The 22,174-nt window shown below is 33.8% G+C and overlaps 1 protein-coding gene and 1 non-coding gene across 27 annotated transcripts in view; one reads left to right on the top strand and one right to left on the bottom strand.

Moving 5' to 3' along the window:
- The window catches only part of Fer (FER tyrosine kinase), a 432,292-nt gene that overhangs the window by 230,396 nt on the left and 179,722 nt on the right, over positions 1–22,174 (top strand). The window lies entirely within an intron of this gene.
- On the bottom strand, positions 21,672–21,778 carry LOC150064123 (U6 spliceosomal RNA). Its single transcript, XR_016535341.1, has one exon. It is a non-coding gene; the product is annotated as a U6 spliceosomal RNA (small nuclear RNA).

Below are 22,174 nucleotides of genomic sequence, written 5' to 3'. Positions count from 1 at the left end.
ACTGAGCTGTTACAGTGAATTTGACAGTTACAGTTCATGTTACAGAAGTCTAGTGTGTGTTAAAGGGAATGCAAAGTAATGTTTCCTAGGATAATATAAGAATACAAGTTAAACTTGGATTATATTGCAAACAAGCCTTATTAATATTTTTCTGTGATTCATCAATGAAATTTTATCAATAGGCCTATTTTAAGCTTTCATAAGTATGATACTTTTAGTTTGAGTTCTATATATAGTGAGTTCTATGTATAGTTTTATCTATTTTATCATGATTTGAAGGTTAATGGGAAGAGGATGAAAAGCCAGATGAGATTAAAAGAATATGTCATGTGAAACTTTTATGCAGGTTAAAAGGAGGATTTGGAATTTATATGATAAATATAGTCTAATATGTGTCATTTTATCTTTTAAAGAATTTATTAGGCCATCTAATTCATAGGCTTTGGGAATCATGTTAACATGCTAACATGTTAGAGAAATGTATAAAATTTTTGGTATGAATTGGGTTATGTAATTCTTTTTTTAAATTTATTAATTAATGCATTTATTTTTTTAATTTTTTATTGTAATTAGTAAAAGGGTTACATGATATTTGCCAGATAGAAGGTGCATTAATTCACATACATTGATACCCTTTCACATGTGTAATTTAATTCTTAATCTATTTTCTGAATTTAACTCAGAGTCTATTTTCTGTTGGAAACCAGAATACTATCTGAGAGAATCAACAATATTGAAAATTAATTACTTGTATTGATAGGAGTGGTATAAGAGACAATAGACCCTCTTCTTTAATTTACATTTTTTATTTATTTTTATTTTTTAATTGTTGGGATAATGTATATAGAGGGGTTACAGTTACATTCGCCAGATAGTAAGTGCATTACTTTTCACACATTGATACCCCTTCTCATGTTTTTGTCCCCATTTCCCTCCCCCTTCCCAATCTTGTTTTCCCCTCATCCCTTTCCTACTTCAAATAAACAAATAAACGTATATACAATATACCAGGAAACAAAGTCATATACAGTAGCAATATGAGATTAACCATAAGGGGAAAAAAGATAGGAGAAATAACATAGTACATTAGGAACAACAATAAGACAGAAGATAAAGCTCTTGTTTCCATATCGTAGAGTTCCTTCCATCACCTGTATAGGAGGAGACTACATTTTTGTATTTTTTAAGACATTGAGATGCATTACCAGTTCAAAAGTTAAATTTTACAAAGTTGTAAACATAGCATCTACTTTGGAGCAATTGTAACTTGAAAAATTACTAAAAGGACAGAATGTTCAGATTACATATTATTAAAATAGAAAAAGTAACTTAGAAAATAGTATAGTATTTCATTTTGAGAGAGGGAAAAGCTATGTGGAGGAGTATTACTTATGAATATCTTTTTTTTTTCTGATTCTGGGGCCTTGGCACTGTCCCTGAGAATCTTTTACCACTTTTTTTGACAGTTCCACTTCTAGTTTTTACTGAGTACTGTATTGGAGATAGAGCCTCAAGGGCTTTGCTGCCCAGCAAGGCTTTGAACCACAACCCTCAGACCTCAGCCTTATGAGTAGGTAGTCTTCACAGGTGCACCACCAGTGCTTTATTACTTACGAACATCTTGAGTTGGAGAAATTATGGCTCATGGGGTGGGTAGCTTTAGTTTTACATTTATATTTTTAGAAACATTGTTCTTGTAATGCCAACATTTTTCTAAATCATATTGTATAATAATGTTTAATAAAAGGCAAAGTCTTTCTGTAAAAGTTTTTCTGATTTTGTGTTGAAGAAATATTGTGTATTATACTAAGTCCAAAGCCACACAACACTAGGAGTATGTAGAACTGAACCATGTCGTTAAGATATGTTTTATGTTTCTTTCATATAACAGTATAGCATATATTTTAAGTGTGTATTTCTAATACTACTTTTATGAATTGCATCCTGAAAAACACTTTCAATACTTTAGTCCAGTAGTTTGGCCTAGTGGTAGAGTGCTTGCCTAGCATGCACGAAGATTCCTAGGTACCACATATATAGAAAAAAGCCGGAAGTGGTGCTGAGGTTCAAGTGGTAGAGCTCTAGCCTTGAGAAAGTCCAAGGACAGTGCTCAGGCCCTAAGCTTAAGCCCAGGACTGGCAAAACAAAACAAAACACATCAGTACTTTAAAATGGCAATGTGTGTTGCAGAAATTCAGAAGAGGAACAAATGGCTTGAGAATATTTCCTAGAGAAAGATGGACTTGAAGCAGTTCATGAAGATAGGCAGAAGAACTAGGGGCAAAAAACCCTTGGGATGTGCTGGGAGTTTTGCCTAGTGGTAGCGTGCTTGCCTAGCATGCACAAAGACCTGGATTCGATTCCTTGGTATCACATACATAGAAAAACGCCAAAAGTGGTGCTGAGGCTCAAGTGGTAGAGCTCTAGTCTCGAGAAAGTCCAAGGACAGTGCTCAGGCCCAGAGCTCGTGCCCAGGACTGGAAAAATAAAATAAAACAAAACAAAACAAAAAAACACCTTGGGATTTCAAGACCAGTTTTTTTTCTTTCCACTTGACATCTTGGTTGTAATTGTTACCTTTTAAATTAATATTGTTTTTATAAAGGTGATATACAAAGAGGTTACAGTTACATAAATCAATTAAATAGTATATTTCTTTTTTGATAGTGTCACCCCTACCCTTCCTTTCTCCCTGTTCAAGACCAGCTTTATAATAGGCCATATCAATTTGAGAGAAACAAATAATTTGGGAATAAAATTGAAAAAAAAGTTCAAGTGAAGTCAGATTTTTGAGAACCTTGACTATCAGAATTAAGACAGAAATAACCCTTTCTGCTGGAGGTTGATAAACATGGTGTGAACATGAAGTAAATGTACCTCAGACATGAAACTGACACCATAATTCACTAAATTATTGAAAGTAGCTTTTTGATTGCTTAATGAAGTTAATAAATTTAATGTCACATTTTTAAAAAGAAAAAATTAGTTTTTATTTTGTGCTTCACATTGAACTTGTTTAATTGTATTTCAATAATGTTAAAAGAAAAGAAGCAAAACAGTGCCATGGAAAGATCAGTAATGGTAGATGTTTAGGAATAGTGAAAGTGCCTCAAGGCCTGTATAAGTTACGTTTCCCTTTTAATGTTTTTTTTTTTTTATTAGCCTTAACTAGTTGTACAAATAGGATGCATCTTGAACAATGTCACCCCTTTAATCATTTGGGCTTTGTGCTTGAAATTTAGCTCTAATTTTCCTGGAAGCTCTTGCAAAAAAGGGCTAAGTAATTTTATGATTAAAAAGAAAAAATGAGTTTAGTTTGCTTAATGCAAAGTTTTACAAAGAATAAGTCGTAAAGAAAACAGGTGGGGGGTGTGGGGGGGGAGGGAACTGGGTACCAAGACATGTGAAAGGGTATCAATGTACGTGAATTAATGCACCTTCTATCTGGCAAATATCATGTAACCCTTTTACTAATTACAATAAAAAAATGCAAAAAAAAGAAAATTTCTCTCTTGGGATTTTAGATAAGATTTCTATACAAGTTAGGAACACTTTCATAGATTGTTGCTTTTAGCCTTCTTGCCAAAGACGATCAAGAGCATAATATTAAAATATAGCTGAGTAGAGAACATTCTGCTTCAGCAATTTTTCTTTGTTGTTTAATTTTTTTGCTGAGCTAGGAAAAATTATAGGACTGCAGATGTGTAATCAAAATACTAGTGAAATAGCATTAAGTACATTAAGGAGTTTCAACCAGTATCAAAATAACAAGGGATTATACCTATACCAGTTATATTATTTCATCTTGATAGAATGTCTGAAGTTTAATTTAGCTATGTTGATAAAGCATGCCCAATGTCAGTTACAAAAATCTTAATATGGAATGAATTATTGTTAAATCATTACATTTTTACTCATGTGGTTTTTGGCTTATGTGTTTTCAATGGTTTATTTCACTTTATAAACTATCAGGTCTAAATCACTTAGTTTAACAGATAAGCTCCATCTTCTCAATCTCTTACTTCCTGTGTCTTGACGACTTGTCCCACATACTCCTTTCCAAGACCAAATATGCATACTAACAATTTTTTTCATATATTTTATTGTAATTAATAGAAGGATTACATTATATTCTCCAGATAGAAGGTACATTAATTCACATACATTGATACCCTTTCTCATGTCTTGGTATCCATTTCCCTCCCCCCACCCTAACCCCTCATCTTGTTTTCCCCCCTTCCCTATCCAATTTCAAGTAACCAAATACAAATATATGAGATAACCAAGGGACAGCAAAAGAGATGAGAGATAACATAGTACATTAAGGACAACAATCACTCATTATATGGCTTTTGTTTCTATATCCTAGAGGTCCTTTCATTTAGCGTCATACTATATGGCCTTATGTATCTAGGTTTTGCTCTATTGGAAATATCTGCTACGAGAGCCCGAGGTTTCTACTGATTATGACAAATGAGGGAAACCATTGAGCCTATGTTCCCTTGAGTCTGGCTTGAGTGGATCAACAAGATGTGGTATTTGTGCATACTAACAATTTTAATGACATTGACATTACAGGATTTCAATCAGAAAGAACAAGAAAAATAGAAGAATGGAGTATACTCATTAATATCTGTGCCATTAACAATACAAAACCTTCATGATTAACTATAATCCTCATTGCTTTGTGCTCTTACCATAGAGGCATTTCTAATCAATCGCCTCTACAAAGTAGAATTTTCCCAATATTTCTACTAATGTTGATTTAGTTTTAAACAGTAAATCCCTTTTAACTGTAGACTCATTTTAAGACATCTAGAATTAATTTTCTTTTGCCAGTCCTGAGGCTTAAACTCAGAGCCTGACCATTGTCCTTGGGCTTTTCTCAAGACAAGTGCTCTACTACGTGAGCCACAGCACTGCTTCTGCCTTTTTCTTTGTATATAGTAAAGAGGAATCAAATCCAGAGTTTCATGTATGCTAGCAAGCACTCTACCACCAGGCCACCCTCTTGTCCTAGTTTTTCTTTTCTTTTTTTTTCTTGTTTTCTTTTCTTTTTCTTTTTTTTTTTGCCAGTCCTGGGGGCTTGAAATCAGGATCTGAGTACTGTTCCTAAGCTTCCTTTGTTCAAGGCTAGCCCTCTGCCACTTGAGTCACAGTGCTACTTAGAAGTCCTCCTAGGTCACCTAGATCCATTTTCAAAAATAAAAAAGAGTAGGACAGTGATACAATTTAGAACACTTACTGAAGGCTAGCTCTCTCTCTCTCTGTCTCTCTGTCTCTCTCTCTGTCTCTCTCTCTGTCTCTGTCTCTGTCTCTCTCTCTCTCACACACACACACACACATACACACAATTTTAGTTGCATTTAGTTGCATTTCCATTGCAAATGTGGAGTAAACATAATGAATAACTAATATGAAGTATTTACTATTGCACAACTAGTCATTTAACATAGTTCCACCTCTTTTTGTAGCAGGGATTTGAACTCAAGCCCTTATACCCATTAGGCTTGCTCTCTATTCTGCTATATCCTCATCCTTTAATATATTTCTGTTGAGTTAAAGGTAATATGCACTCCTTTAGTAGGAATATTATAAATTCAAGTGTATTAAAAGGAAAACAGAAGATTTGCATAAACCATGTGTTTATTATTTTCTTGTACAGATAGTCTTTGCAATCAAACTTAAAAAAGCACATTTGATAATAATTTCAAAATATTAGATTGAGAAAAATGATATTTATATGTTATTTCAATAGAAAATTATAAAACATTACGCTTAATGTAATTAAAACATAGAAAGGGAAGGTTATTATAAAATGAGAGATGATGAGAAAATAAAATGTGATGAGATAATAACAAAGCATTAACACTGGATAAGCATTTTAGAGGTTTTAATGACATTGAGAAGAATGACATTTTTGGTAGTTGAAAAAGATGAGATAGGTAATGGTCTCAAAAGGCAGGCCTAGAAAATGTTCTTTATAAGGCCAGAAATGAAAAAGGACAATGAATAATTATTCAATTAAATACAGAGCTGAGTCATCTTCAGTAGTGACTTTAAAATGAAGGTTATATGAAATCAAGCACTAAAGAGATTCTTTACCAAAGGGCATTGTAGAAAAGAAATGTACTAATATCTGTGATAGTTTATACTGATAGTTAAAATAATGTAAATACCCTACTAATTGGGTTTTTATTATTTTATGTGTAGCTGTATTATCTTTTGGGAAAATTAAGTAGAAGGTAAATGTTTTAGCAACAATAACAATACATAATTGGCTTTTATTTACTTGTAAAATTGAAGGCAAAACCATTTATATCTCCTAGCAATTTATTCTTGATTCTGTGATATTTCCTCTTCCTTTATTAGAAAAGCAATCATGTTTTAAATGTTAGTACTTCACTCTTAATACTAAAATGTATATATTCTTTTCTTTTTTCATCAGTTATACAGCTTGATCTCTGGGCCTGGGCGCAGTATCTATGCTCTTCAGCTCAAGGCTAGTGCTCTACCCCTTGAGCAACAGCACCACTTCCCATTTTCTGGTGATTAATTGGAGATAAGAGTCTTATGGACTTTCGTGTCTGGGCTGGCTTTGAACTGAGGTCCTCAGTTCTCAGCTTCCTGATTAACTAAGAAGCATGAGCCATAGCACCTGGCTTTAAAATGTATACTTATGTGGCATAAAATAAGGCTTTGTTGAGAATTAGAATGACTATGTTTTTTCAGTATGCCTTTGAGTTTCATATAAATATTATATATGTGATATGCACGTATCTACACAGATACATATTGGTATTGTATATTGCATATTATATAACTGTTTATATTATGTATCTGCATATTACCTATATAATTTTGTATTATGAATATCACAGGATAGAGGAGTACATGACATGTAGAGATTGAATACTTAACTTATAGTATGTCTGCTTCATTCCATACCTAAAAGTATTCCATTTAAAGTATAGATATTTACATATTCCATATGTAAAAGTATACAAAACTATAGCTATGGAAAGTTTATATTTCATCTGGCTTAAATCTGTTTATCACTAAGGCAGTTGACTGAGTTATTATGTAGTATTCCAGTTATTAGTAAGACACAGGAAAAAAAAGTATAAGAATATTTTGTATTCCTGAATGATTAAAGGCAATAAGCTGTCATTAAACTGCCCCTCAAAAACAAACTTTTTAAAGTCAGATTACTTGGTGTATTGTATATATGTTTATTTATTTCTTTGAAATAGGTAAGGGAAGGAGAAAAACAAATTTTTTAAAAAGTCAAATTACCAGAAGCCACTTTTTGGCTGACCTATTTGTAAAGGTTTAACACTTAAGGCAATACATATAGACTTAAAAGTAATATCTTCTTTTCAAGTAGATGGGCCCAGTGTGATGTCTTAATTTTTAAATGTGGAACATATTTTTCTGGCTTGCAATTTTTTTTGGAATTTATAAACCCAAAGAAATGAAAATTTTACCTGTTCTCCAATATCTTGTTTATTCATCTTTTTTTTATTGGGTGTTGATTTTAAAAGCACTTACTGTTTTGCTTAGAAATATATTTTTTCCAAAGCAGTTCAAAAATCTTCTGTTAGCCACAAAAATATATTAAGTCATCTCAAAGCTTGTCTTCCTTCTGCAAATAGTTCTGGTTTCTTTTCCTCTTCATATATTTCAAGTTTGATGTGAGCCTGTTGCTCTGATGTAAGTTAATTGATTGATGTGTTGCTCCCAATTCCAACTGTCTCTCTCTCGATTTAAATGTAGTGTAATCACTAAGCTCAGTGGAGACAGCTTTGATACTCAATGAAAGGACATAACCTTTGAGCTTTATACTTGACATTTAAATATTATTTTGTACCTTGTCCTTTGTGGGCATGCTTAAGGAACTTTATGCAATAGTGATAATAAATAAAATGAATAATTTGAATTGAGGTAATGATATAACTATAAGCAGTCCTAAGAAGCTACAGCAGATATCTAAGAGCTATGTGTTTTGAATTAGAAAATAATATAGAGAAAGAAAGGTTAAGATATTAAAAAAATTAAAATAAGAAAGAGATGCAAGTTAGATAAAAGCTATAGAGATGGGAATAATGGTATTGTTCCTGAAAAATAAACAGGAGAAAATAATACCTTGCATATTTTTCCTTTGTGACGAGAAAGTTTAAGATCTACTTATGGAAATTTTCCAAAAATAAATACATTGTTATTAACTGTAGTTGTCACTCTAAATCATAGACATCTAAAGCTTGTTTATCTTGTTTTTCTAAAGCTTTTTGTCATTTGGCCAACTTCTCTCCGTTTCCCAGTTCTCAGTATTACCTACTTCCCTTCACAAGTTTGTAGCCTACCATTTTACTCTCTTTATTAGGTTAAATTTATTAGATTTTGTATGTGAGATCATGTAGTGTATGCTTAGCCTTTTCCTCTTAGAATAATATTCTTCAGTATCATAAATTTAGAAATTTTTTTGAAACTGAGGACTGAGCTCAGGGTCTTGCACTTGCTAAGCAAGCCTTCTGCTTGAACCATACTCAATTTCTTTGATATATATCATTCTGTGACTTCTGAGCTCAGTGCATTAAAATTTATATTAGCCAATATAAACATGAGGCATTTGTTTTAATTGTTTTTAATTTTTAATAAGCTTAAAATTATAGTATAATAAAATCAGTCCTTTTCTTTAAAAGTAATATTTTCTTATCTTACTAAAATATTAATTGGTACATAATTAGTGTGTCTATTTTGGGTCTACTGTGATAGTTCATATATATGACGCATAAAGACTAAGCAACTGGCATGTCCTTCATCTCAAACATTTTATTGTTGTTTGTGTTGCATATACTCAAATCTCTACAAGTTGTTTTGAAATGTGCGCTTAATTTTCATCTATATATTCTTTCCTATACAATGGAAATTAAAAGCTCTTTTCCTGTCCTTCTTTAGCCCAGTACCTGTTAACCACCTTCTCTCCATCCCCACCCTTCCAACCTTTTTAGCTTCCTAACTAGTTTTCAACTCTTTAATTCTATTAAACTAAATCTTAGCTTCCATGTTTGAATGTGAACATGTGATTTTTGTCATTTGATATTTGACAATTTTCACTTAATGTAATATCCTCCAGACTCATCCATGTTGCTTCAAATCACAGGATTTCATTCCTTTGGGGGAAAAAATAATTGAATAGTATTGCATTGTGTGTATGTCTTTACCCACACAATTGAATATATCATATTACGTGTGTGTGTTCACATAGTTGTAGAAAAAGAGTTCAGTTCAACATGTCAATTTATGGGTATAGTACGTCTTGATCAATGTCACCCCGTCCTTCAATTATTGGCTGGTAAAGACACCTAAGCTGGTGTTGTATCTTGGCTACTGTGAAGAGTGCTACAGTGAAAATAAGATGTTCAGATGTGTCTTTGACACATTGATTTCTGCTTTGGATATTTTCTTTGTATTGCTTCAGTTTAAATGTTCATTGTGTAAAGAACACATAAAGAGCATCTTTTGGTAGCTGTGAACTACGTGTAAAACATTCTTTTATTTTATATACTTGACAATTGAGTTGCAAGGAAAAAGGGTCCACATATCTTTAATTTTGTTAAGCCTTGCTAAGTTGCTTCCCAGTCTGGTGGTACCAGTTGAGACTTGGATCAACAGAGAATGACTTTTCATTTCTCTGTCTTTGCTACATTTACTATTTTTGCCATTTGGATTGTTAGGGCTTTAATTCATTTGATTACTAGACAGAATTAACATCTCATATATATATGGGATACATATATGCATGTATATATATGGGCCTTCTGTATTATACATTTATTGATTCAAGTTTTTATATGTTTATATTTTACATATTTACTAATTTAAGTTTTGATTCATTCAGTTCGAAGGCAGGCCTACTACTACAGTTGTCTAACTTCAGCCACACAGCATGGAGCATGCAATGTGTGCACTGTGTTTTCTTTGAAAGTATTTAAATTTTAGTTCAATACATTCCTTTGATCATCATGTATATGTTTTATCTGCCACGGATTTACATTCAAATAATGGATTTATTAATATTTCCCCTTTGTTTCCTAAAAGTAATATTAAATTATGTATCAATTGATTAGAGCATATATGATATTCACTTGGAATAAAAACACAAAGAAATTAAATGTAATATGTTTATGTTAAAATGTACAACTTTTCTTTCTCATAAAACATCATAAAAAGAATTAAAGATTATTAGCTCCTTTATTTTATCGAGAAGTGTATCATTACTGCCTTTCTTTTTTTTATTCCTTTTGTTTCTGTATTTCCCTACCTTTGTCCCTGTCTGTCTCTGTCTCTGTCTGTCTGTCTGTCTGTCTGTATCTCTCTTGGGCTTGAATTCAAACCCTGGGTGCTATCCCTTACCTTTTTCCACTCAAGAGTGGTACTTTACCATTTGAGCCACAGCTTTATTTCTGACTTTTTGGTAGTTAGAGATAAAGAGTTTCGTGGTGTTTCCTGTCCACAGTGATTCTTTGAAACTAATTCCTTGGATCTCAGCTTCCTAAGTAGCTAGAATAATAGGGATGAGCCACCAGTACCCAGCATCTCTTAGTAGTTGTAATTCTAATCATGTGCTTATTTTACGGTAGAAAAATGGATAAAGAAAAAGAACAGTTTGTGAAAAGCAAATGTGTAAAAAGTAGGAAAAAGGTTATCCCAATCAGTGTGAGAAAAATGAGTAGAAACAATTTGTTTGTTCTGTGCCTACAGTTACTATTTTACAGTAGAAAATAATAAATGTCAGGTAAGATGGGTAAGGAGACGGGCACTCATACTCGGCTCATGCGTAAAGTTTCTCCAGCTTTTCTGGGTGACAGTTGGGCAGTGCTTTGCAACTGTGACTAGCTTCTAGTCACTCTATTTACATTAACTATCATCTCTATTTCATTATTACATTTCAGGTATTTAATAACTGCAAATGGCTAATGTTCTGTTTTACACAGAGGAAATATAGAATGTTTTCTTATCACAGAATGTTTTTGTGGAACTTTATTTTTTTTGTTATTTTAGACACACACTGATTCGTTTAACTCAGTGTGGCATTAAACTCAAAATTCTACTGCCTCAACTTCCTCAGTGCCAGGATTACAGGTGTTTACCTCCAAACCAGAGTCCACAGGGTGTTTTATTTACTGCATATCAGTGATTATTAGTTTCAAAATAGTCATAGCTTTCTAATAATTATACTTTCTTATGAGAATATATTATAAAGAAATATTCAGAGGAGCTTCATCAAAGAATTGAAAGCAGTAGTAAAAATGGAAAGATTCCAAATGTTTATAGAAAGACAGGTAAATACTTATTAGTTTATATGGAAATATGATTTTTTATTAATGTTCTGATAGCACACATACAATACTCTGACAAATGAGCAGACCAGGCCATAAAGAGATTGATATTAAATATGGAATATAATTAGAAATTTGTGTTTAACATAGAACTTCCCTATGACCCAGCAATTCCACTACTTGGCATTTACCCAGCCATCCAGGAACAAGGACATACTAAATCCACTAGCACAACAATGTTCATTGCAGCACTATTCACCATAGCAAAGATATGGAACCAACCTAGATGTCCCTCAGTTGATGAATGGATCAACAAGTTGTGGTATTTGTACACAATGGAATTCTGTGCTGCTGTCAGAAAGAACAACATCGACCCATTTGTTAGGAAATGGAAAGACTTAGAAAAAATCCTATTAAGTGAAGTAAGCCAGACTCAAAGGAACTTAGGCTCAATGGTTTCCCTCATTTGTCATAATCAGTAGAAACCTTGGGCTCTACTAGCAAAGATCTGCAATAGAGCAAAATCTTGATACATAAGGCCATATAGTATGAAGCTAATTGAAAGGACCTCCAAGATATTGAAACAAAAGCCATATAATGAATGATTGTTGTCCTTTATGTACTATGTTATCTCTCATCTCCTTTGCTGTCCCTTGGGTATCTCATATTGTTACAGTATCTCACTTTGTTATCTGATATATTGGACTTATTTGTATTTGGTTATTTGAAATTTAATAGGGAAGGGGGGAAAACCAATATGGGTGGGGAGGTGGGGGGGAGGGTAATGGGTACCAAGACATGTGAAAGGGTATCAATGTATGTGAATTAAGGCACTTTCTATCTGGCAAATATCATGTAACCCTTTTATTAATTACAATAAAAAATATTAAAAAAATAAAAAAACATAAAAAGAAAAAGAAATTTGTGTTTAAATATTTTAAATTTTAAGTTATATAGCATAGTAACAATGATGATTTATGTCTTTTTGCAATATTTTATGCCATATATATGTATTAGTTTAGAAATAAAAAGTATAATCTTTCCCATCTGAGTTTAAATTTCATGAAGCAATTTATAATGTTCATTTTAGATTGTTTATATCATTTGAAATGTAGTGGTAGTTAGCATACTTACATGTTAAGTATATGCATATATATGGGTAAGTGGATATGTAGAAAGGACTATGTGGAAAAGAATTCAATCTGTATTTTGCTTAAAGAAGACAAAAATTTAAATAAATGAACTACTGGTAGAACTGTTAGAATTAAGGGAACAAAATTTTAAAATGGGGAGATGCGTTAGGAGTTATTACTACTTCTGGGAATAACAAAGTAATTCCAGTGTTTGTTTGCTTGAATTTTGTTTGTTCTATACTGCCCAGCAGAAGTCTCAAATTTGAGATGTATCAACTTCCAAAAGCCAAGAAGGAAAGGATAGGACTTTTTTTTTTTTCCAACCCATAGATCTAACTGGAATCTAACTGGAGGTACATCAACCAGAAATCCCCTCCCCCTTTATACATATATATCTATATCAATATATCTCTATATATGAGAGATATAATACTTATATCACTTAATTTCTGGGCGGTTCATATATATACACACGTATGCATATGTATTCTCTACTCATATATATACAAACATGCTCATACACAAGTTGTTTAAATTCCAACTCTTTTAGAAACTAGTTTGAAAGCAGTTCTGGTCTAGACAGAGGATTTCCAAAAATCTTTGTTCTTTTGTTTGTGTTTTGGGGTTTTTTTTTTGGTTTTTTTTTTTTGCCAGTCCTGGGGCTTGAACTCAGGCTTGAGCACTGTCCTTTGGCTTTTTCCTCAAGGCTCGCACTCTGCCATTTGAGCCTCAGCACCATTTCTGGCTTTCTCTATGTATGTGGTACTTAGGAATCAAACCCGGGTCTTCATGCATGCTAGGCAAGCTCTCTACCACTAGGCCAAACTCCTGGCCCCCAAAAATCTTTGGAACGCTTATGAAATCCTTTTTTTTAGTTACACATGTTCTTGCATATCATGAAAGCATACCAAGCTCACCAGTTTACATATCCCTGTGGCTTAAGCACCATAATCACAATTTCCCTGTCTTCTGCATCCATGTATTTTCTGAACACTGGCACAGTGCTGAATACCCAGAAAACCTGTAGATATTGTAAGCCAGAGCAAATGAATGATTCCACTTAACTAAGTTCAGCATAATTCATTGACCAGAAAAACTGCAAAATATTTAGAAATGATTTTCCCTTTTAACCAGTTTTGATTAGGACAAACATAGTCTAGGAATATATTTCGGTTTTGTTTAAAGTATGAAACAAACTTTATATGTTCTTTACAGTAGCTTTAAGAGACAGAGAATGAAAATAGTTTTGTGGTGATGATTCTTGAGAAGGTTAAACAGTTGTGCTTTTTCTTTCTGCTCTTCTGTAATAACGTACTACTACATTAAAGATAGTGTGAAGACTTTATAATGATTAGCAAGATTTTTTTATATTTAATATATACTTATGATAACAGTGGCTATCTTAGACTTATATTTTTTATGACAGCTTAACCAAAATAGGAAATTGGGAAGAATTCTTATTTACATGTGACACCTAAAAATTAAGTAATTTTTAATTTTTGTATTTGAAAAGCAGTTTTAATTACTTGGTGTATTGATATTTGCTTGCTGATGATTTTGTAACAGTTCTCATTCTGAAATATGTAGGACATTATCATTGATTAATTTATGTGTCTCGTTTTTGAGACAAAAGTATAAGTAATTAATGGTATTATCATTTAATTTTACACTTCTTGGGGGAGTAATTTTATATAGAGAATTAAAATTAATCCCTTTTAATATATTGTTCTACTGAATGTGGAAAAATGGATATAGTTGTATAACTACAACCAGAGTCAGTTTATGGAACAATTCCTTCACATGCCCAAATCTTCTATGTTCCTCTTTCATCAACTCATACACTCAGTTCTTTAAAATTAATCAAGAGTGTCATTTAAGCCAGGCACCTGAGGCTCACACCTGGAATCCTAGTTATATGGGAAACTCAGCTTGTGACGATTGTGGTTGCAGTGCAGCCAGGCAGAAAATTCCATGAAATTTCATCTTCACGGAAGGAAAGCTAGATGTAGCTTCTTACATTTATGATTGCAGCAATAAAGAGGGCAAGTTATGGTTCCAGCACATGTCTCAGTGGGAAGTAAGACCCTATTTCAAAATAAACTGCAAAAAACCAGGGCTGGAGGCATGGTTAAGTGGTAGAACTTCAGCCTAGTAAGTGCAGGTGTTTTGGTTCGGATTTCAGTATGGCAAGAGAAAGGAAGGGAATGCGGGAGGGAAGGAAGACAGGAATAAAGGAAGGAAGGAAGAAAAGTTGTCATGTATTCGTCCCTCCCTCTCTTCCTCCCTCTTTTCCTCCCTCCTTCCCTCCCTACCTCCCTTTCTTCCTTCCTTCTTGCAAAATATTAGGGCTTGAACTCAACCATTGTCTTGTGCTTTCAGCTGTTTGCTCACAACTGGCACTCCATCACTTGACTCACCTCCAGTCCTGTAGCATTCTTTGAGTTGCCTTTTGTGTTTGATATATTTAGCAAAGTGTAATTGAGATTTATCCATATATTCACCTAACTGTATTTTCCTTTTTTTTTTTTTTTTGGCCAGTCCTGGTTTTGGGCTCAGGGCCTGAGCACTATCCTTGGGTTTCTCAAGGCTAGAGCTCTACTACTTGAGCCACAGCATCACTTCTGGCTTTTTTCTGTTTATGTGGTACTGAGGAATTCATGCATGCCAGGCAAGTACTCCACCACTAGGCCAAACTCCCGGCCCCTGCATTTTCCCTTTTATTCTCACGTTCTGTTGTATGGATAAACCAGTCTTTACAACTCATTCCCAAGTTGTGTTTTAAATGTCTCTAGACATTGAGATGTCACATAGGAAAGGGATGCTAAATGGAAAGAAACTTGGTAAGGCAAGATTTTACTTCTGCAGAAGGGTTTGATAGGTTTTATCCTTTTGATTAGTGAGAACTTGAATTCACAATCTTGTTCAATTACCTAGTTCAACAGGGATTAAAACTTTTTCCAAATAATCAGTCCAAAGCAGGACACCTGGTCACTCTTCAGAAAAAACAATTCTTTCTCAGCTGCTGCTCTACTGTTTGATCTATGACTCCAGCTCATAGAAAAATAATTCTTTTAACAGTGGGGTTAACAAAATAGCTTCTTGCAAGACAGTAGAGCTTTCCGTAAAATGGCGGTACTTTGCCAACCAACCACTTTGACAAAAATGATTCATTTTTTTTCTTTTTTTTTCTTTTTTCATAATTTTTTATTTTGTCTGTGATTTAGTACAAATTATATTTTGAAAGGGTTCCATTGTGATTTTTTTCCACAGAAGTGCCTAGTACATTTGGAATAAATTTACTTTCTAAATTTACCTTCTGCTTCATATATTTTATATTAAAGAAATTAAGCAATGGTTTTCAGAATCAAGCTCTGTGATTCAGAACATTAGCATGAACACTGACTGTTTTATTTTATGGAGATAATTCCAGATACAAATGTGCATGAGTGACTAGTTGGACTGTAAATTATCTACCTATGAATATATTTTTAATGTTAAGTTCTCTCCTTGCAATATTATTTCTTCACTTGAGGTTGTAGGTATTTAATTAGTAATTAAATACTATACCAGGAATATATACACCTTAACGTCTAAACAGAGGAATAGCACTTAAATACCTTGTGCCAAGCATGCAACTGCAGCTCAGATCTTATCTCTTCATTTTTTTATTGTAATTAGTAAAAGGGTTACATGATATTTGCCAGATAGAAGGTGCATTAATTCACATACATTGATACCCTTTCACATGTCTTGGTACCCATTACCCTCCCCCCCACACCCCTCACCCATTTAGGTTTTCCCCCCTTCCCTATCAAATTTCAAATAACCAAATACAAATAAGTTCAATATATCAGATAACAAAGTGAGATACTATAACTATATGACCAAGGGACAGCAAAGGAGATGAGACAACATAGTACATAAAGGACAACAATCATTCGTTATATGGCTTTTGTTTCAATATCCTGGAGGTCCTTTCAATTAGCTTCATACTATATGGCCTTATGTATCAAGATTTTGCTCTATTGCAGATCTCTGCTAGTAGAGCCCAAGGTTTCTACTGATTATGACGAATGAGAGAAACCAATCATTTTTTTTTCTTTTTTCCAGTCTTGAGGCTTGAACTGAGGGCCTGAGCACCGTCCTTGGGCTTTCCTCAAAGCTAGCACCTTACCACTGGAGCCAGAGCACCATTTTCAGCTTTTCTATGTGGTACCGAGGTATCAAACCAAGCCTTTGTGCATGCTAGACAAGTACTCTACCACTAGGCCAAACTCTTGGTCCTGACAGCAATGATTCTTTCTCCTGTAGTTGAAAGTTTTATTTTTAATAACTAAAAATTAAAACTCATAAACATTTAGAAAGGGTAATATGAACATCACTTTTTGTTTGCTGTTTATTTTATATGAAACTGTAATTGGAAGGGGAACAATGTTCAAAAAGTAATGTACCCATTCCTGATGAATGTTAACTGTAACCTCTCTGTACATCACCCCGACAATTTAAAAAGAAAAACTGTGAAACTATTTTCAGATGTGGTTGTACCACTTTCATTTCTATCGGCTTTGCATGTGAATTCTTGCCACCACATTCTTTCCAATTCTAGCTTCTTATTATATGAGATTGATTTTCAAAGGAGCTTTATTATCTATTTAAATGATATAAAATAATTCTCCCTGAGTACAGTTCCTGCTATGAAAGATGTTGTGTTCCTAGAAATAATAAATCTTATGTTTAAGTCATTGCACTCCTATTTCATGTAGGCATTTCCTATTTTATTATTTTTCTCAGACTTCTAAAGCTTTTATCTCCTCTGTTTTTCCTTCTATCTTAGAAGATGACTTTGCTTCACTCATTTATTAAAAACATGCTGAAGAAATTTCTCCTTCCTCTGCCAACAATTATTTTCACCTCTCCTAAAACTTCCACATTCCTGTGATTACAGCTCTTCGTATCTCACCTGGGTCTTCCATTTTTTTCTGCTTACTGAATCGACTTTATCTCTGCTCACTTCATCTAGCTCTTGTTCTATCAATTTTCTCAACTTACAGATATTTTTCTTGTTCTCCTTAGACTCCTTTCTCCCAGCAACTCTGTTTTTACTATGAACAGTGAGCAAAATTTTCACTTGATTTTTTTTATTAAATAGCTCTTATCAAGTAACTTGTAAGAGCTCTGTAACTACTATTTTTCTTTTCCTTTTTTTGATAAGAATACTTTTGTAATCTACTCCTTTACTTGAAGGCCACTAAAAGTGTCCTCCCCAGCTACCCTACTGAAGTTGAGCTCTCAGGCATCTTTACCAGATACACTCCCAGTGTAACTTCAGCGATTGTTCCTCAGCCCTTCCTTTGAAATATCTACTTTTTGAAAATTCTACTTACTTTTGTTTTCAAATTCACAGTAATCTAGCCTTCCAATAAACTATTTACATATTGCATAAATGTATGAAATCTTAATATAAAGTAGAAAATGGCTAGATTAAAAGAAACATTCTATATGGCATTGCTTTATATATTAACGACTTTGACAGTAATTTATATAAATTATTTTTCAAATTAGGTCACTTCAATTACTCTTTTTATTAAAACTGTCTTTTTCTAGAATACAATTATATATTGGTTCTTGTCGTCATTCTATAGTTCTTTATGACACCAGAAATAAAAACATTTCTCATGATGGTGTGTGGCCTGCCTGAAGATTTTATTCTTGACTAACTCATGTGCTTGTATTCAACCGCTAATTGAGTAGGTGTGGGCTCAGTTGAAGCAATTAAATAGGCCAGTCTTCTGAGTCCAGGGTTCTCAACAACATGGGCTTTCCGAGCAGAGTTGTAAAATGGTGGCAAGAGGCAAGGCCTGTCACTTGCCCGGCATTATTTCTGCTGCAGTTTGTTGGTCAAAGTCAGCACTTGGATTGGTTGCGAAATTAAACTTACACAGTGGCAGCAACAAGGTAACATTTCAGAGTGGTTTCTATAACCAGCTGGGAAATGTGGAGATTTTAAACAGGCTATGGTAACATTTATGTTTTGAGTCTCAGTTGCTGTGTATATATGATTTTTTAAGTGTTCTTGAGTTTTGAACATTTGGCTACAAATGAGATTTTTTTTTAAAAAAAGGCCAAAACAGGAACAAAAGATAACTCCATACTAGTCGTAAGCTTTTCTATTGTCTTTTAGATTTGTTATATATTTTACTGTACAAATAACTTCACATATATAAATATTTCAAGCATGTGTAAAAATTTGCTATTGCTAACACTATTATAAATCTACTAGTTATATAAAGTTGGATTTTTTTGAGGCAGACTTTGGGAGTTAGAACTTGCAGAGTAGGATGAAAAACAAATTGAGATATTAAGAGGTAGACAGTAGTAGATTAAACATTTGTGGTCGTGACAGCAACATGCCTGTATATTGAAAATAAGATCTCTGAGTGTTAGCAAAAAAGCAAATTCAAAATGGAGTTTATGAAATTGCTTTAGGCACTGTCTTTTCAATGCCTCAACCTAAATCGGCCTTGCCGCCCAGATACTAATCTATTTCACCTGTTTCCAAAATGATCCTCTCTGACTATTGTCATGCCATTTTTGTTGGTTCCTTTAACTTCTTTAGCCTCTGTCCAAGTTTCCCTCAGCTACTTTGGTTATTTTTCTCTTCCAAGGCATTTTCTTTTTGTTTACTACCCTTCATGTTCATAGCAAGGCTTTATCGTTTTTTTCTTTGAGTATAATTACAACTGCACTTACAACTGCACTAATTCTGGAAAAGTCCAGCCTTTCCTCTTATTTCATAGTCAGTAAACTTCTGGACTTGCATGCATGACAACTTTTCTTAGCTGGAAAGCAATAAGGAGCTGACAGAATGTCCTTTAACTCTGCAAAGCTGGTGCATCTTGTATCGCTAATTGCAGTTGAGCCTTCTTTGCGCTCTTCCTGACAGCTGCTTCCAGCATTCATACTTGAGTTGTCTTGCTGTGCTGTTTGCTTCACCTGGACTACTGTCCTTTTGATCCTTCTCTTTTTTACCAGCAAGGCTACATCTCTACCATGCATGCAACTTCTTCACCCCCAGTCACTGACACAAGTCTCCACTCCCTTTTGTGTGTGCTCAGCACTTCAGCCACAATGTACCGCTTATGATTATTGTAAAGAAGCCCATGATGCATTATTTTTTTACATTTTTAAAGTTTTATCTATTTTTATTGTAATAGAAGGGTTACATTATATTTCTCCAGATAGAAGGTGCATTACTTCACAAACATTGCTACCCTTTATCATGTTCTTGTCCCTGTTTCCCTCCTCCGACCCCCTCCCCTCATCTTGTTTTCCACCTTCCCTATCCTCTTTCAAATAAACATATATACAATATAACCCATGATGCATTCTTGAATGTAATGCAATGCATTGATATGTCTGCCACATTATAGGTTTGTTAAACATGCTTATTAGCAAATTCAGTTGGTAAGGATACTGATTATATCAGAGATAATGTTCACAAAGCTTAAAACAACTTATTTGCATCAATGATTAAATATAGGGGTTGTCTGTGGAGATGGGGTGAATTTCTTAGGTAGTATTGGCAACTTTGCTTCCAGCGAATTGGCATATGTTATCTAGTAAAATTGTAGGCACTTACTTTAAAGGGAATTCTGAAATACCATTGCTGATTTTGTGTTACCCTCCGCATCTTTTATTCATTTGTTTCAAAGTCAAAAGCTTTATAAAAAAATTAAACTCTGACTTTTGTTAATAATTTGGTTTGCCAAAGTTTTGAGACCTGTGTGATTTTGTATATAGACATGATGTTGCCGAATCTTGGTTAGAGATGTATTTTGTCCCAAGAGGCTGAACATACTGTCAATTATAGTTATAAATTTTTTTTAATTTTGCCAAAATGGAAAAGGGAAATTTTGAATATGCATAAATGCTGGAAAAGTTTGTGAGAATATGATAAATTATAAAATGAAAAACTGTATAAAATGAAAAACTGCACATCTTGTTTGATAGACTTAAAATGACAAGCAAGAAATATTAAAACTAGATGCTAATTGCATGCTTAAACTCAGGTTCCTATTTGCTGTATATATCTAGTAAAAATGCCTGTTAGAATAGTGGAGTATTTAGTGTGTTTTCTGGCTTCAGTTTTTTTGCAGTTACTTTCTTACACTCTGGTTTTTAAACATTTTACTTTAAACATCTCTGTAGGTGTTAATGTGAAAGAGTGGTATTTGTGAGAAATAATGTGAGATTTAATCCTTCTAGAGGAACAAGTTGTTTTTATGTTTGACAGTTGTATAGACCTTGAATCTTTACACATGTGCACACACATGCACACTAATTTCTTAGCGGTTCTGTTCTAAAACACAGCAGTAGTGTTTTTGTGAACATAACATCTGCTAGCCCTTTTGCAGTTGCCACAGTGGTATCATCATTTCCATTTATAAATTTTTGCCAGTCAGTACTTTTTAAAAATTGTGATATATAAGTTCCTTTTTGTACTAAAACTTGAAATACAAGTTCACTATCTTTTAAAATTTGACTTTTAGATTAAAACTGGTTGAAAAGTAGATAGTGAGGCAAAAGCTTTTTTAAAATATCTACTTGGTATGCACATCATTATTTCATTCATGTCACATAATGCCATGCCTGTTCTAAAGGCTGCTTAATAAACTCTGGTGCCTTGTTAAAACTGAGACACAGCCTCTGCCCTTGTGGAGCTCCTGGTCTGTCAGGGGAGGTTCAAAGTTAAGCATGATTGTAATCTGAGGTGACAGACAACATGAGCATGAACAGAACTCTGAAAGCACTAAGTCAGGGTTAGTCCATTGTGCCTCGGAAAGCAGAAGATACCATAATAATAGTGTAATTCAAGCAAGATTGCATGGCAGCATGCACTGTACTGCAGAAGTGTAGTGTATTTAATTATTAAGCCTTCTTTTTGTTTAAATTTTGGGTTTGAATGCATGCCATTTAGAAATTTTGCTTTTTCCTCTATCAGCATGGTGTATCTTCTCTGCATGTCTTCTTTGTGTGACTGTCTACTCTGTCCTCCTGTGACTTACCATCTATAGTTTTGGGTTCTGCTGCATGAGAGAACTGGAGGACGGAATCCCATCTGTTAAAGGCTCAGTCTCAGTAAACAGAGAGGAAAGATCCCAAGTCAAGAGCATGCTCTTTTCTTCATACATATTTTTAAAAATATGAACACTTCACGAATTTGCGTGTCATCCATGTGCAGGGGCCATGCTAATCTTCTCTGTATCATTCCAATGTTAGTATATGTGCTGCCGAAGCGATCATGAACATGCTCTTTTCTAGGAGTTTCTTCTTTGTAGGTGGCTTAAATTATCCCCCTTTAGTGGCCAAAGAATAGGCTATAGCGCATTGTCTTATTCTGCATTTTTTTCTTTCCCTTTTTCTTTTTTGCAACCTTGAATCCCTCTGCACATCACCTTTACAATAATTTAAGTTACAAAAGTAGCCAGGCGTGGTGGCTCATGCCTATAATCCTAGCTACTCAGGACGCTGAAATCTGAGGATCAAGCTTCAAAGCCAGCCCAGGCACAAAAGGACCTGAGACTCTTTTTTTTCCAATTAATCTCGAGAAAATGGGAAGTGGGGCTTGGATGAAGGGTAGGGTGTTACCCTTGACAAATGTTACCCTTGTCCCTCATTGCCAACCACTCTTCTTGACCC

Source organism: Megascapheus bottae, chromosome 4 (assembly GCF_031878675.1).
Source record: "Megascapheus bottae isolate mThoBot1 chromosome 4, mThoBot2.hap1, whole genome shotgun sequence".
Taxonomy (NCBI): domain Eukaryota; kingdom Metazoa; phylum Chordata; class Mammalia; order Rodentia; family Geomyidae; genus Megascapheus; species Megascapheus bottae.
Note: the sequence above shows the minus strand (reverse complement) of the source record. Positions and strands in the feature narration are given on the sequence as shown.